This window comes from Gekko japonicus, unplaced genomic scaffold (assembly GCF_001447785.1).
Source record: "Gekko japonicus isolate JY-2015 unplaced genomic scaffold, Gekko_japonicus_V1.1 scaffold3976, whole genome shotgun sequence".
NCBI lineage: Eukaryota > Metazoa > Chordata > Lepidosauria > Squamata > Gekkonidae > Gekko > Gekko japonicus.
The window spans coordinates 19,840-33,539 of NW_015164318.1; the positions used below are offsets into that span (position 1 = coordinate 19,840).

The window sequence follows — 13,700 nt, forward strand, 5'->3', positions numbered from 1 at the left end:
GAGAAGAGGGAGGGTAAGTTGCTTCCTCCCCGCCTCTCCCCACCCCTGCCTGCCTGGGGCCAGGGAGGGCCTTGACGGGGCTTCCTCGCACTCCCGCCGGCCTTGCAGGTCCACCGCTGGGCCCCTGATGTCAGGGGGTGTGGCATATGCTAATGAGTTATGCTAATGAGTTCCCCTAGCTCTTTTTCTATGAAACGACCCCTGCATAAAAGCAACCATTAAACAGTATAAAACAATCATTAAATAAAGTTTTCTAATCCAAGATGAGTTCCATTCATCAACCTAACCTGACAAAATACATTCTTCGGTTGACTAGGCGACTTGGCCCCCCTAAGGGAAGAGGCACCACCTCACTCCGCAACCTAGCTTCCATCTGGAGAAGAAGATGCCACCCTGACCTGGATAGCCCAGGCAAGTCTCATCTCGTCAGATCTCAGAAGCAGGGCCGACCCTGGCAGGGACTTGGAAGGGAGACCTCCAAGGAATACCAGGGGCTTGGGATGCAGAGGCAGGTAGTGTAGCCACCTTTCTGAAAAATGTCCAATAGGAGTCATCAGAAGCCACCATGACTTGCAGGCACTGAAGAAGAAGAAGAAGAAGAAGAAGAAGAAGAAGAAGCACAAATACCTACAAAGAACAAAAGAAAGAGAGAGAGAAGGAGATCCCCCACAGCCCAAAGATTTCTCCTGCTTCTATGCATGGCAAGCAGTGTTCCCTCTGAGCTGAGTTTGCCACAGCCTATGAGAAGGTGCATCAAGACCGCAGTGTGCGGGCGGTCCATTGCACGCAGGCAACGCTCGAGTCGGACGACTCTGAGAATGAGGAAGTGCTCCAGGTCCGCCACCGTTCTTCCCAGCAGCATCACCCCGGGGGAGCACCATCAGCCAAAGCCCCCTCTGCATCGTCCAAAGGCGCCAGCTGTGGGGAAGTGCACGAACGCCGGGGTTGCTGTTTCAGGGACGCCGTCTGCCGCTCCTGCAACAAGCCAGGCCATCTGTGCTGAGTTTGCCATTCCCGATGACAGCCTCAGAATACTGCGGCCCACCGAACAGCAGCAGATCTACCCACTGACCTCCATACCCTCTCTGCCCACCACCAGCAGCACCAGGTATGTAACTTGCCCCTCGATGGCCCAAATAAGATGCATGTGATGGTGCTTATAGAGGGGTCCCCCTGCAGCATGGAAATAGACACTGGCTCTAACTATTCCAGAATTTCAGAGGAAACGCTGCGCTCGTTCTGCCCATGGGGGGGGACCCCCTCTGCGTAAGCCACAAGGGTTTAAGTTACAGGACTTTAACAAGAACCCTGTGGTGATTCGGGGCTGGGGCAAGTTTACGGTGCAATTTCAGGACTTCCGTGGACAATTGGACTTGCTGGTGGGGGGGGGGCTCTCCAGTCTGCTGGGACTTTCTTGGTTTGAGCCCCTGGCATTGACAATCGCGGGGGTGAATCAGCTCCATGCTGAGGACTTTGCGGCTGTGTGCAATGAGTTCCCCAGGGTTTTCGATGGCACACTCGGCCACTACACAGGACCCCTGAGAGTGGACAGCTGTCTGGTCTAGCAGACCTGTTGGATCTACTTTGGGAATCAAACCTCCTGGGTTACGACGGGACCGCTAATCGGTGGTGGAAAGCACTGTCAAGTATCAGCAGGGGTTTCAGGGCCAGAAGCGAACAAGGGTGGTCTCCATTGCTTGACTCCATGTCGCAACCCTGGCTCTTTAGCTGGGAGAAAAGACGACTGAGGGGTGACATGATTGAGGTTTACAAGATTATGCATGGGAAAGAGCAGATAGAGAAAGAGGTACTTTTCTCCCTTTCTCACAATACAAGAACTCGTGGGCACTCAGTGAAATTGCTGAGAGGTCGGGTTAGAACAGAGAAAAGAAAGTACTTCTTCACCCAAAGAGTGATTAACACTTGGAATTCACTGCCACAGGAAGTGGTGGCGGCTACAAGCATGGACGGCTTCAAAAGGGAGTTTCTTTTACTCGCATGACTAATGTGTCTTCTCAACCCCCAGGCCCCCACCCCACCCCTGAGAGTGTACAGCTGTCTGGTCTAGCAGACCTGTTGGATCTACTTTGGGAATCAAGCCTCCTGGGTTACAACGGGACCCCTCATCGGTAGTGGAAAGCATCAGCAGAGGTTTCAGGGCCAGAAGCGAACAGAGGTGGTCTCCATTGCTTGACTCCATGTCACAACCCTGGACTTCCTTGGTGGTCTCCCATTCAAGTAATGACCAAGGCTGACCTTGCTTAGCTTCTGAGAGCTGACGAGAGCAGAGAAGCCTGGCCTCTACCCAGATCAGGGCTCATCCCTAATCGCCAGGTCTTAATGCGGTACTCACAGTGTGATCTGGGACGTAGATGTTCAAATACAAGCAGTCTTCACTGATGGATGAAGGACTGACCTCACCGTCCCCAGGTTGCCAGCAACTAGCCCTAGAGATACAAACATGGATTTAATTTAGGAGATAAGAGAAAATACACAAGCATCAAATCTTGGATAAGGGAGAAAACACAGTCCCTCTAGATTTTATAAAGGTCTGGATATTATAATTATACAGCTGTTCAAAATTATATAGATGAGCTGAAACATTGGGAAATATGTCAAAAGAGTACAGAAATTTATTTTGCGAAACATATGTGAAAGATCATTGTAAGAATACAAGGTGAAATTTGGAAAACAAGTATTGAGCTATTTAAATAGATAATTTGATGAGGTAATGAAATCCCCTACTATTTAGATACCTAGGTAAATGCCTGTGTATGTATGAAACTACATGGTTTAGATTTTGAAATGGACTGAAGAATACAATAGATAGAGTATACAGATATATAACCTTTCATAGAATACAAAAACGTATATTCAAAAATATGCAAAGGATTTTTTTTTAAGAACATAAGGTGGAACATGGAAAACTAATATGGTATGAAGTAACTAAGCATGTTCCTGCCAACCTAGCAGTTCGAAAGCAAGAAATTGCAAGTTGATAAATAGGTACCACTTCGGTGGGAAGGGAACAGTGTTCCGTGCGCCTTGGTGTTTAGTCATGCCGGCCACATGACCACGGAAACGTCTTTGGACCTGGCTCTTCGGCTTGGAAACGGAGATGAGCACCGCGACCCTAGAGTCGGATTCGACTGGCTTGCAAGCAAGGGGAACTTTACCTTTTTTTAACTAAGCATGTAAATTGATAGTGTAACGGAACCCCCCACCATTTATGTATTTGTGTGTTTTGTGTGTGTGATGTTTGTCTTTATAAAAAAAATAAAATCTTTAATAAAAAAGTTAATCTAGGACGTTTTTGAAGTCATTAATTCATAAGTCACCATTAAGCCAGAAGCAACTTGATGGCATGTATAATGCAGACAATATTACAACACTTGTCCAAATACGGGAAAGTTTACTGTACAACAAAGGCCAATCTACTATCCCCTGAAAAAGATGGTTTGGAATAGAGCCCATAACACCAAAGACAGAGCACTGGTTTGCTAAGACAAGATTGTAGCTCGCCTCAAATGTGTACAGACCAAACCTAAATAACATTTTCTTCAGTGCAAGAACGAGATAAAAAGAAGAAGAGGCTGGTACCTCTAATGCTGTGGTGGCGAACCTATGGCACGGGGGCCAGAGGTGGCCCTCAGAGCCCTCTCTGTGGGCACGCGTGCCATCGCCCCAGCCAGGCCTAGACCATCATTAAAGTGTCGAGTTCTCTGCCAAATAATTTTAAGTAAATGTAAGCATTTGGGATTGCTTCCCTTACTTTGTTTGGATCGTCTTCAGTTAATGTATGTGTTGTTTCTTCTAAAGTAAAACCTCAGTATTCAGGTTAAATTGACGTGTTGGCACTTTGCGATAAATAAGTAGGTTTTGGGTCGCAGTTTGGGCACTCGGTCTCTGAAAGGTTCGCCACCACTGCTCTAATGCTTTAAAAATCTTGAGTGCTTCAACCGAACGTCGTTGTGCACCTGGATAAACAAGACGTTGCATCTCTTGTGACAAAACTTTAATGTGTGGCGAAGAGCTGCGACTGATGTGGTTGAGTCACCTACAAGTAGGCACACTCAGGTGCAGGAGAAATGAGGTCGCTGAAGTCCGGGTGCCCTCAACCACCCAACCGCATGGTATAAAAAAAAGCAAGACTGTGCAGATTTGAGAATCAACACATTTGCATAACCCCATCATGTACCTATGAAGACAAGCTCAAAGGGGGTGTTTTGTTCGGGTACTTTTAACAACTGTTGCCATAATGAGGCTGGAACATGGAGGTGTTCACTCTGTCACAGTTTCTCCGTCTTATAAATACATGAAAATGCAGAGAGAGAAACTGTACATAAGAAGAGCCATATAAGAAGAGTCGGGTTAGAACGGATAAAAGGAAGTCCTTCTTCACCCAAAGAGTGATTAACACTTGGAATTCACTGCCACAGGAAGTGGTGGCGGCTACAAGCATGGACGGCTTCAAAAGGAAATTAGATAAGCATATGGAGCAGAGGTCCATCAGTGGCTATTAGCCACAAGGTATAGATAGGGGCTCTGGGGGAAGTGATGCTCTGTCTTCTTGGGGCGTGGGGGGGGGGGGTCAACAGTGGGAGAGCTTCTAATGTCCTGGCCCCACTGGTGGACCTCCTGATGGCACTTGGTATTTCTGGCCACTGTGTGATACAGAGTGTTGGACTGGATGGGCCTTTGGCCTGATCCAACATTGGCATCTCTTATGCTCTTATGTTCTTAAGAGCCCTGCAGGATCAGACCAGTGGTCCATCTCGCCCAGCCTCCTGACTCGAACAGTGGCCAGCCAGTTCCTCAGGAGGTCTAGCAAACAGAAAACGGAGGTCAAGGCCTTCCCTGATGTGGTCTCCAAGCATTGAGAGGTTGACAGCTTCTGAACGTGGAGGTTCCCCACAGTCACCAAGGCGAGTAGTGGTAAATTCCACATTTGAATCACTTGTCGAGTAAAGAAGTATTTTGTTTTGTTCATCCTGAATGTCCCGTCCTCTCCCTCTTCCATCATAAAAGAACTTAGAACATAAGAGAAGCCATGATGGATCAGGCCAATGGCGCATCCAGTCCAACCCTCTGTGTCAGACAGTGGCCAAAGCCCAGGTGACCTCAGGAGGTCCACCAGCGGGGCCAGAACTTCAGAAGCCCTCCCACTGTGACCCCCCACCCCAAGCACCAAGGATACAAAGCATCACCGCCCCAGACATAAGGCTCCATCTATACCTTGTGGCTAATAGCCACTGATGGACCTCTGCTCCAGATGTTTATCCAATCTGATTCCCTCTCGAAGCTATGGTGACCCCATCAGGTTTTCAAGGCAAAAGATGTTCAGAGGTGGTTTTGCCATTTCCTGCCTCTGTGTAGCGATTCTGGACTTCCCTAACAGTCTCCCATCCAGGGCTATTTTGGGGCAGGAACGCACAGGAACGGAGTTCCGGCTGGCTCGTGAGTTGGCCACGCCCAGCAGGAACTCATTAGCATAATAGGCCACACCCAACAGCAGGAACTCATGAGGATTGGCTACAGTAGGCGTGTGTGGCCTAACATGCAAAGGAGTTCCTGCTACAAAAAAGGCCCTGGGTTTTGACAACAAACAAGGTAAACAGAATAAGAAGGGAAAGGTGGGTGTGGCTGGATGACCACACTTCTGGTAACATGGGGGTGTGGCCTAATGTGCTAATGAGCGGTGCTGTCAGGGGTGTGCCCTAATATGCTAATGCATTTGCTGTTGGGTGTGGCCTATTATGCTAATGAGTTTCTGCTGGGCTTTTTCTACAAAAAGAGCCCTGCTCCCATCCAAGCACTAACCAGGGCCGACCCTGCTTAGCTTTTGAGATCTGAAGAGAGCAAGCTAGCCAGATGTCATACGTCTCTGTCCAATGCCAAGGAGCAGTCAGTATGCATGTATTTTAGCTCTGGTTTTGTTTTAATGATGCACATTGGTTTAAATGGTTTTTAAGATGCAATTTTAGGATATATGTTTTAATTTGGTAGCCACCTTCATGGCCATTATGAAAGCAGAAAGGTGGAGTATAGATTTTGGGTTTTTTTTGGTTTTTTTTAAGGCAAGAGCTGTTTCCAGAGATGCTGTGGGCAACCCTGGGATAGCTGCTGTATTTGCAAACTGGATGCTGAACTATCTGGTTCATTGATCTGATCCAGCACGGCTTCTCCTGTATTTTAGGTTCACACGCATGTATACACACACAGACCCTGACATACGACAGAAGAATCTCATGGATTTCTTTCAGCTTTTATATGGGAAAATTTATTTAGCATAGTTTCGGGTGGGTAGTGGGGTTGGTCTTCAATAGAACAGCAAGATTCAAGTCCAGTAGCACCTTGAGAGCCAAGTTGGCGTAGTAGTTAGGAGCACGGACTCTAATCTGGGACAACCGGGTTTGATTCCCCACTCCTCCACATGCAGCTGCTGGTGTGACCTTGGGTCAGTCATAAGTCCTTTCAGAGCTATTCTTTCAGGAGCAGTCCTCAAGAGAGCTCTCTCAGCCCCACCTACCTCACAGTATGTCTGTTGTGGGGAGGGGAAGGGAAAGGGATTGTAAGTTGCTCTGAGACTCCTTCAGGTAGTGAAGGGCAGAGTATAAATCCAATCTCTTCTCTCTCTTTCTTAAAGACCAACACGATTTCCAGGGCATAAGCTTTCGAGAGTCAATCCTTTGACAAAGAGGAGTTTGGCTCTCAGAAGCTTATACCCTGGAAATCTTGTTGGACTTTAACTATGGGACTCAGATCTTGTATTTATCATTCTGTCTGCCAAATCAGCTTGAAAAACACGCACATCACACTTTGCACAATACAGCAAGCATGTGCCTGCATGATGAAAAATATGGTAACAGTGGAAGCTGTAAGGAAGCGGCATCCACATTTCATATAAGGCTCTTAAAGCATTCTCATTTTCGTCGCCATGTCTCCTTACTGCTTTGTTTGTTTGTTTTCTTTTCTGTGTGTGCTTTGCTCCCTATAGTGGTTGATTGAATATTACATCTCTGTATGTCCATCATCAAAAACTGCAGATTTAACTGAAGGTTTTTGTGCCGGACATACAGAGAAGTAATATCAAATCAACTGCTAGAGGGAGTGAAGCATGAGTGGAAAGGGGGGGGAGCAATAGTGACACACTAATGATGAAAAGGAGAATATGGAAGAGCCCATAAAGGCTTCTATGTGAAAATAAGCAGCCACAGCAGAACTACAGGGTTGTTCCACCTGACAGTGAGATTTCCACACAAAAACAGATTGCGCAATATTCTCTCAAACGACTTATTTTGTTTCGACAGCCCACATGAGATTAGACAGCTAGAAAAAGCCCAAAATATTTGTGTACCCCTGATTAGGGATGGGCGCAAACCAGCTCACAAACAAGTTCATCACGAATTTTGGGCAGTTCGTAGTTTGCAAAATGATTGTCACGAAATGAAGAGCCACAACGAACTTCCACAAATTTTAAGGCAGTTTGCGGCTGTTTGTGAAGAGAAGAAAGCAGGGGTTTAAATGGTTCCATTTAAATCTCTAGTTTATGCTCTTCACAAAAAACAGCGGAGCAGAAGGGGGCAGAAAACAGGGGTTTAAATGGGTCAGAGCCATTTAAACCCCTGCTTTCTGCTCTCGCCTCTCTGCTGTTTGGTGAAAAGCAGCGGGGAGCAGAAAGCAGGGGACACAAACCAACACAAACCAGTTAGGTTCGCGAACCAACGTATCAGTTCACGGTTCAGTTCGTGGTTCAGACACGAACCACAAAGAAGTGAACCAAAAAATTTGGTTCATGCCCATCCCTACCCATGACAAAAAAAAATCAAATAAACCACTCAAGACTGCAAACATAACAGAATAAGTAACTGGCAATGGCAAAAAAAAGTAACTGGCAATGTCCAGCAGTAGGATCAACCCTGATGTGAGTAAGGAAGAGTCAGGTCATGGAACCAAAGGTAGGTAATATCACACTGCTTGAGATATGCCGGAGATCTGGCTGGCAGCCACTGCCACTAACAAGAAGGCTAGATTAGAGGGCCTATTCCCGGAAAACAGTCCTGTTGACAAATGACCGAGTGGCTATTGGCCACCAAGGCGCTAAGAATCTTCTCACCGAGTCGTTGTAGCATTCCAGGATTCCACCTGAGTGAAAACCTGTGGTGGACGGAACCGGTTCTCTCCCAAGGGAGGCGCTGCATACGGAATTCCAAGGAACTGGTTGATGCTCTTCCAGTTGGAGCCCACCTGGATGACTTTAGAAGCGCCGTACAAAACTCCATGTGAAGGAACGCTCACCGTCACGGCACCGCTCGTTTCAGTGATGGGTGGGAACACATCTGTTCAGAACGAGCAGAGAACTGAATGTTTGAAAAGAGGTGATGTCTATCAACATAACGGTTCCTAAGAAAGGCTGGGTCCTATTTGGAGGTGCAACAAGGTTCGCAACATTCCAGATTCAAGACTCAGAAAGTCCAGCTGGTAAAAAACAATACCACATGGTTACTATCAAGAGCTAGTTTCAGAGGGCAGCCCTCTTGGCTTGCAGTAGAACAGCTAGATTCAAGTCCCTTTGTCACCTAAAAATAGACGACACCCTGTGAGGTAGGTGGGGCTGAGAGAGCTCTGAGAGACCTGCCCCTGAGAGAACAGCTCCGAAAGAACTTGTGACTAACCCAAGGTCACACCATCAGCTGCACGTAGAGGAGTGGGGAATCAAACTCGGTTCTCCCAGATTTGAGTTCGTGCTCCTAACCACTACACCAAACCGGAATGGAGTTGCCTGAGCCCTTGGCCCATTCTGCACCTAGCATTTGCTCCGCTGTTTTACTAAACCCAGGCTGGAACAGAAATCCCCCTCTACATTGCATGCCACTTTCACTTTGAGTGATCTTCGGATTTTATGGCAGTGTCCAGGTTGCATGCAGCTTTCACTTCGTTTGATCTCTTGGTTTTATGGTACTATCATCTGCATAGATTTATGGCCATTTTATGGCCATTCAGGGGTGACCCTGCAGTCAGTACAGGCCCATTGGCCCGGGGTGTCTCCTAGTCAGAAGGTGAGAGGGGTGTTGTGGATTATGATGCACGTCTGACTGGCAGTGGCTACCCATCACTTGCTAAAAAGGTAAAGGTAAAGGTTCCCTTGCTCGAAAGCCAGTCGAGTCCAACTTTAGGGTTGCGGTGCTAATCTCCGTTTCCAAGCCGAAGAGCCAGCGCTGTCCGAAGACGTTTCCATGGTCATGTGGCCAGCATGACTAAACACCAAGGCGCACGGAACGCTGTTACCTTCCCACCGAAGTGGTACCTATTTATCTACTTGCAATTTCTTGCTTTCGAACTGCTAGGCTGGCAGGAGCTGGAACTAGAGACAGGAGCTCACTCCGTCCTGCGGCACACTCGGGTCTCGAACTGCTGAACTACCGACCTTCCACAGCCTGCAGTTCAGCATCTTAACCACTTGAGCCACCGCAGCTCCTTTTATCACTTGCTACCCCATCCTTTAAGGTAGTTTCAGTAGGTAACTGTGTTGGGCTGCAGTAGTAACGACTCGAGTCCAGTAGCACCTTTGAGACCAATGAGATTTTCAGCTGTGAGCCAGCTGTGGTGCAGTGGTTAAGAGCAACAGACTCTAATCTGGAGAACTGGGTTTGATTCCCCACTCCTCCACATGCAGCTGGCTGGATGACCTTGGGTCAGTTGCAGTTCTCAAAAGAGCTCTGTCAGCCCCACCTACCTCATAGGATGCCTGCTGGGGGCAGAGGAAGGGAAGGAGATTGTAAGCCACACCAAGCAAGACTCCTTCAGGTAGTGCAGGGCAGGGTATAAAACCAACTCTTCTTCGTCTTCTTCATCATCTTCTTCCAGGGATGAGCTTTCGAGTATTCAATGAAGAAACTTTTGACTCTCAAAAGTTCATACCCCAAAAATCTCTAAGGTGCTACTTAGAGACCCAGTTTGGTGTAGTGCTTAAGTGTACGGACTCTAATCTGGGAGAACCAGGTTTGATTCCCCACTCTTCCACTTACAGCTGCTGGATGACCTTGGGCAAGCCATAGTTCTGCCAGAGCTGTTCTCTCAGGGGCAGTTCTCTCAGAGCTCTCTCAGCCCCGCCTACCTCACAGGGTGTCTGTTGTGGGGAGGGGAAGGGAAGGGAAGGGAAAGGAGTTCGTAAGCCGCTCTGAGACTCCTTCAGGTAGTGAAGGGCGGGGTATAAATCCAATCTCTTCTTCTTCTTCTTCTTCTTCTTCTTCTTCTTCTTCTTCTTCTTCTTTTTCTTCTTCTTCTTCTTCTGGACTGATCTGCTTTCCTGTAACTGAAGATTATTAGATCTAGTCTTGCCCTCTGCTAGAGCAGAGAACAGATCTTTGCCTTTTTCCACTTTAGGGAACTAAACGTCACAATCGTATCTCCCCTTAGTCTTTTTTTTTTTGTCTCCAGGCTACAAATACCCCATTCCTCCTACCTTTCCACTTAGGACTTGTTTTCCAACTCCCAGACCATTTTCACTGCTCTCCGCTGAACTTGTCCCAACTTGTCCATATCTTTTTTAAAAAGTACAATGCCCAGAACTAGACACCGCACTGCCCAGGAGGTCTAACTCGTGCAGGGGATTGTAGGAACAATGACTTCTCATACCCTAAAGCCAAAAGAGTCTTCAGAGTGGAACAATTATAATTACCACCCTACCAGCAATTAACAGGGCAGAGTCCCAAGACAGGGATCTGAGAATTACAAGTTCTCTGGTCTGGGTTAGGTGCCATTACAGAGCCAGTGTGGCATAGCGGTTAAGAGCAGCGAACTCTAATCTGGAGAACTGGGTTTGATTCCCTACTCCTTCACATAAAGCCTGCTTGGTGACCTTGGGCCAGTCACAGTTCTCTCAGAACTCTCTCAGCCCCACCTGCTTCACAAGGAGGAAGGGAAGGTGACTGTTAGCAGCTTTGAGACTTCTTAAGGTAGAGAAAAAGTGGGGTATAAAAACCAACTTTTCGTCTTCAGGGAGCCTGATCCGGCTAGTCCAATCTCATCAGATCTCAGAAACTAATCAGGGCTGACGCCAGCCCTGTAACCAGAGATTTTGGGTTGGTGGGGCATGGGGAAATTTTGTGGGGCAGCAGGGGAGGGGGGAGGGGAAGGAGGGGGTGACCGCACGCCTCCCCTGAACTCCAAGCGGCAATTTCGATGTTTGGAGATCAGGCGAGGGCAGCCCCCAGTAGACAAACAGAATTTTAAAAGGAACCCTTTAAATGCTGTTTTTCTAGTGGGGGCTGTCTGCCTCTGATCTCCAAGTGGTGAAATCACCACTTGGAGTTCAGGGAAGCCGCCCCTCTCCCTCACCTCCTGCAAGATTAAGGGGCCCGCTGATCGGCTGGAGGGCCCTTTAAATCCGGGAGGAGGGAGAGAGGCCCAGCAGCTGTTGTGGGGCATGCCTCACATTTCAGGGGGCAGAGCCCTGAAATGCCCCACCATTGCTATGGGCCTGGTTGGCTCTGGTCTGTGATGATGACGACCAGGGTTTTTTTGTAGAAAAAGCCAAGCAGGAACTCATTAGCATAATAGACCACACCCAATGGCAGAAACTCATTCGCATATTAGGCCACACCTCCATGTTGCCACACCCACCTTTTGCTTCTTATTCTGTTTCCTTTGTTTGTTGTCAAAACCCAGGGCTTTTCTTTGTAGCAGGAACGTCTTTGCATGTTAGGCCACACACCCCTAATGTAGCCAATCCGAATGAGTTTCTGCTGTTGGGTGTGGCCTATTATGCTAATGAACTCCTGCTGGGCGTGGCCAACTCAGGAGCCAGCCGGAACTCCGTTCCTGTGCATTCCTGCCCCAAAATAGTCCTGATGACGACGATGATGATGATGACGACGATGATAAAAAATAGGAAATCATCATCATCATCATCATCGTATGGCAGTGTGTGTAACATAGCTAGGAGATCCCAAGATTGTCTGGCAGCCACAAGGTCTAGCTCTTTGAACGTGGTGAGATAGACTTGTTTTGGGGGGCTGAGAGAGTTCTGAGAGAACTGTTACTGACTCAAGGTCATCCAGCTGGCTCCATGTGGAGGAGGAGTAAGGGATCAAACCTGGATTAGAGTCCGCCGCTCTTAACCACGATGCCAAACTGGCTCTCTATCAGGCCCTGGTCTGTATTTGAAAGGCTGGGAATACCGGGGTGGTGATGCGGAGGCAGGCAATGGCAAGCCACCTCCGGAGGTCTCTTGCCTTGAAAACCCCCAGGGAGTTGCCGTAAGTCAGATGTGACTTCATGGCAAAAAAAAAAATTTAAGAAGATAGGGAGGGGGGGGAGTCCTGCTTCTCTAGATCTCCGACCACGTACTAACCTTGCCTACGATAGACATACGTCGCCGGCTCTTTGAGCAAGAGTTGACAGTGGTGTCCTTCCAGGCTAAATCTGCAGCTCTGGGTTTCTGGGTAGAACATGCATCGCGTGGCTGAACGCTGTCTTTCCAGAGTAGTCACCAGGCAGGATTTGTCCTTGGAACAGACTGTGAGGAGAGAGAAAGACGGACTGAGAATCAGCAAGGTGGAGGGACGCGGGAGTACACAGGAACACGTGAAACTGCTTTATACTGAACAATGTGTGAATCCAGTGGCACCTCTAAGACCAACAAAGTTTAATTCCGGGTATAAGCTTTTGTGTGCAGGCACGCTTCTTCAGATACATCGAAACAGATTTCCTCAAGCCTTACATATAGGTGGGGGGGGGTTTAGTTGCCAGGAAGGCTCTAATTAGTCCATCCTGGTGACTACCCCACAAAAAAGAATAGGTTTACGCTGTGAGTTGAAAGACAGGGAGAGTTGGGGATTAGAATGCAGGGTTGGTTGGAGTCGATGGGTTGAATCTAATTAGTGCATCCTGGCGACTACCCTCCCCCCCCCAAAAAAAAATAGGTTTGCGCTGTGAGTTGAGAAACAGGGAGAGCTGGGGATTGGAGTGCAGGGTTGGTTGGAGTCGATGGGTTGAAAACAGTGTGACCGATTTCCCACAAGCTGCCGCTCCACCCTTGCTCTTCCCTTCGCCCCGATCATACGTGTCAATTTCACACCATGTGCTGCGGGGGCCGCATTTCACCCCGCAGCTTCGCCCGATTTCCCCCGCGTCTACGCAATCCTGTTTCCTTGATAGAGTCAGCCCAGTTCACGTTGGGTCAATCCATCAATTTCTTTATTCGGCCAACGACCAGTCCAAGTCAATTCACGTTGGGTCTTCCTCTTTTCCCGCTGCCTTCAACATATTCCCTCGCTTTGTTGTCTTTTACAGAAAGACTCGTCTTCTCATGATTGGTCTCTTTAAGTATTTGAAGGGCTGTCACTTAGAGAAGGGCAGGGAGCTGTTTGTGTTGGCAGCAGAGGAGAGGACTTGAAAAAGAATTGGTTTAAATTAAGGGAAGGAAGGAACCGGCTGGATCTCAGGGGAAAACTTTTTGACAGTTGTGCATCAGTAGAATCGGCTGCTTGGGGAGGTGGTGAGCTCCCCCTCACTGGCAGTCTTTAAGCAGCATCTGGACAAACACTTGCCAGGGATGCTCTAGGCTGATCCTGCATTGAACATGCGGTTGGACTAGATGGGCTGTATGGCCCCTTTCGGTTGTGTGCCTCAGTTTGGTCATTTTATAGCAAAACTATTACTCCGTGTCCATCTTTATACAAACCCCGTCTGGTTCC

At 48.1% G+C, this 13,700-nt stretch overlaps 1 protein-coding gene across 1 annotated transcript in view; it reads right to left on the bottom strand.

Annotated features, from left to right (window-relative positions):
* LOC107108406 (thyroglobulin-like) overlaps positions 1–13,700 on the bottom strand; it is a gene marked incomplete at its 5' end in the record, with an annotated part of 96,810 nt that overhangs the window by 7,247 nt on the left and 75,863 nt on the right. The gene's annotated exons all lie outside the window — the stretch shown is intronic.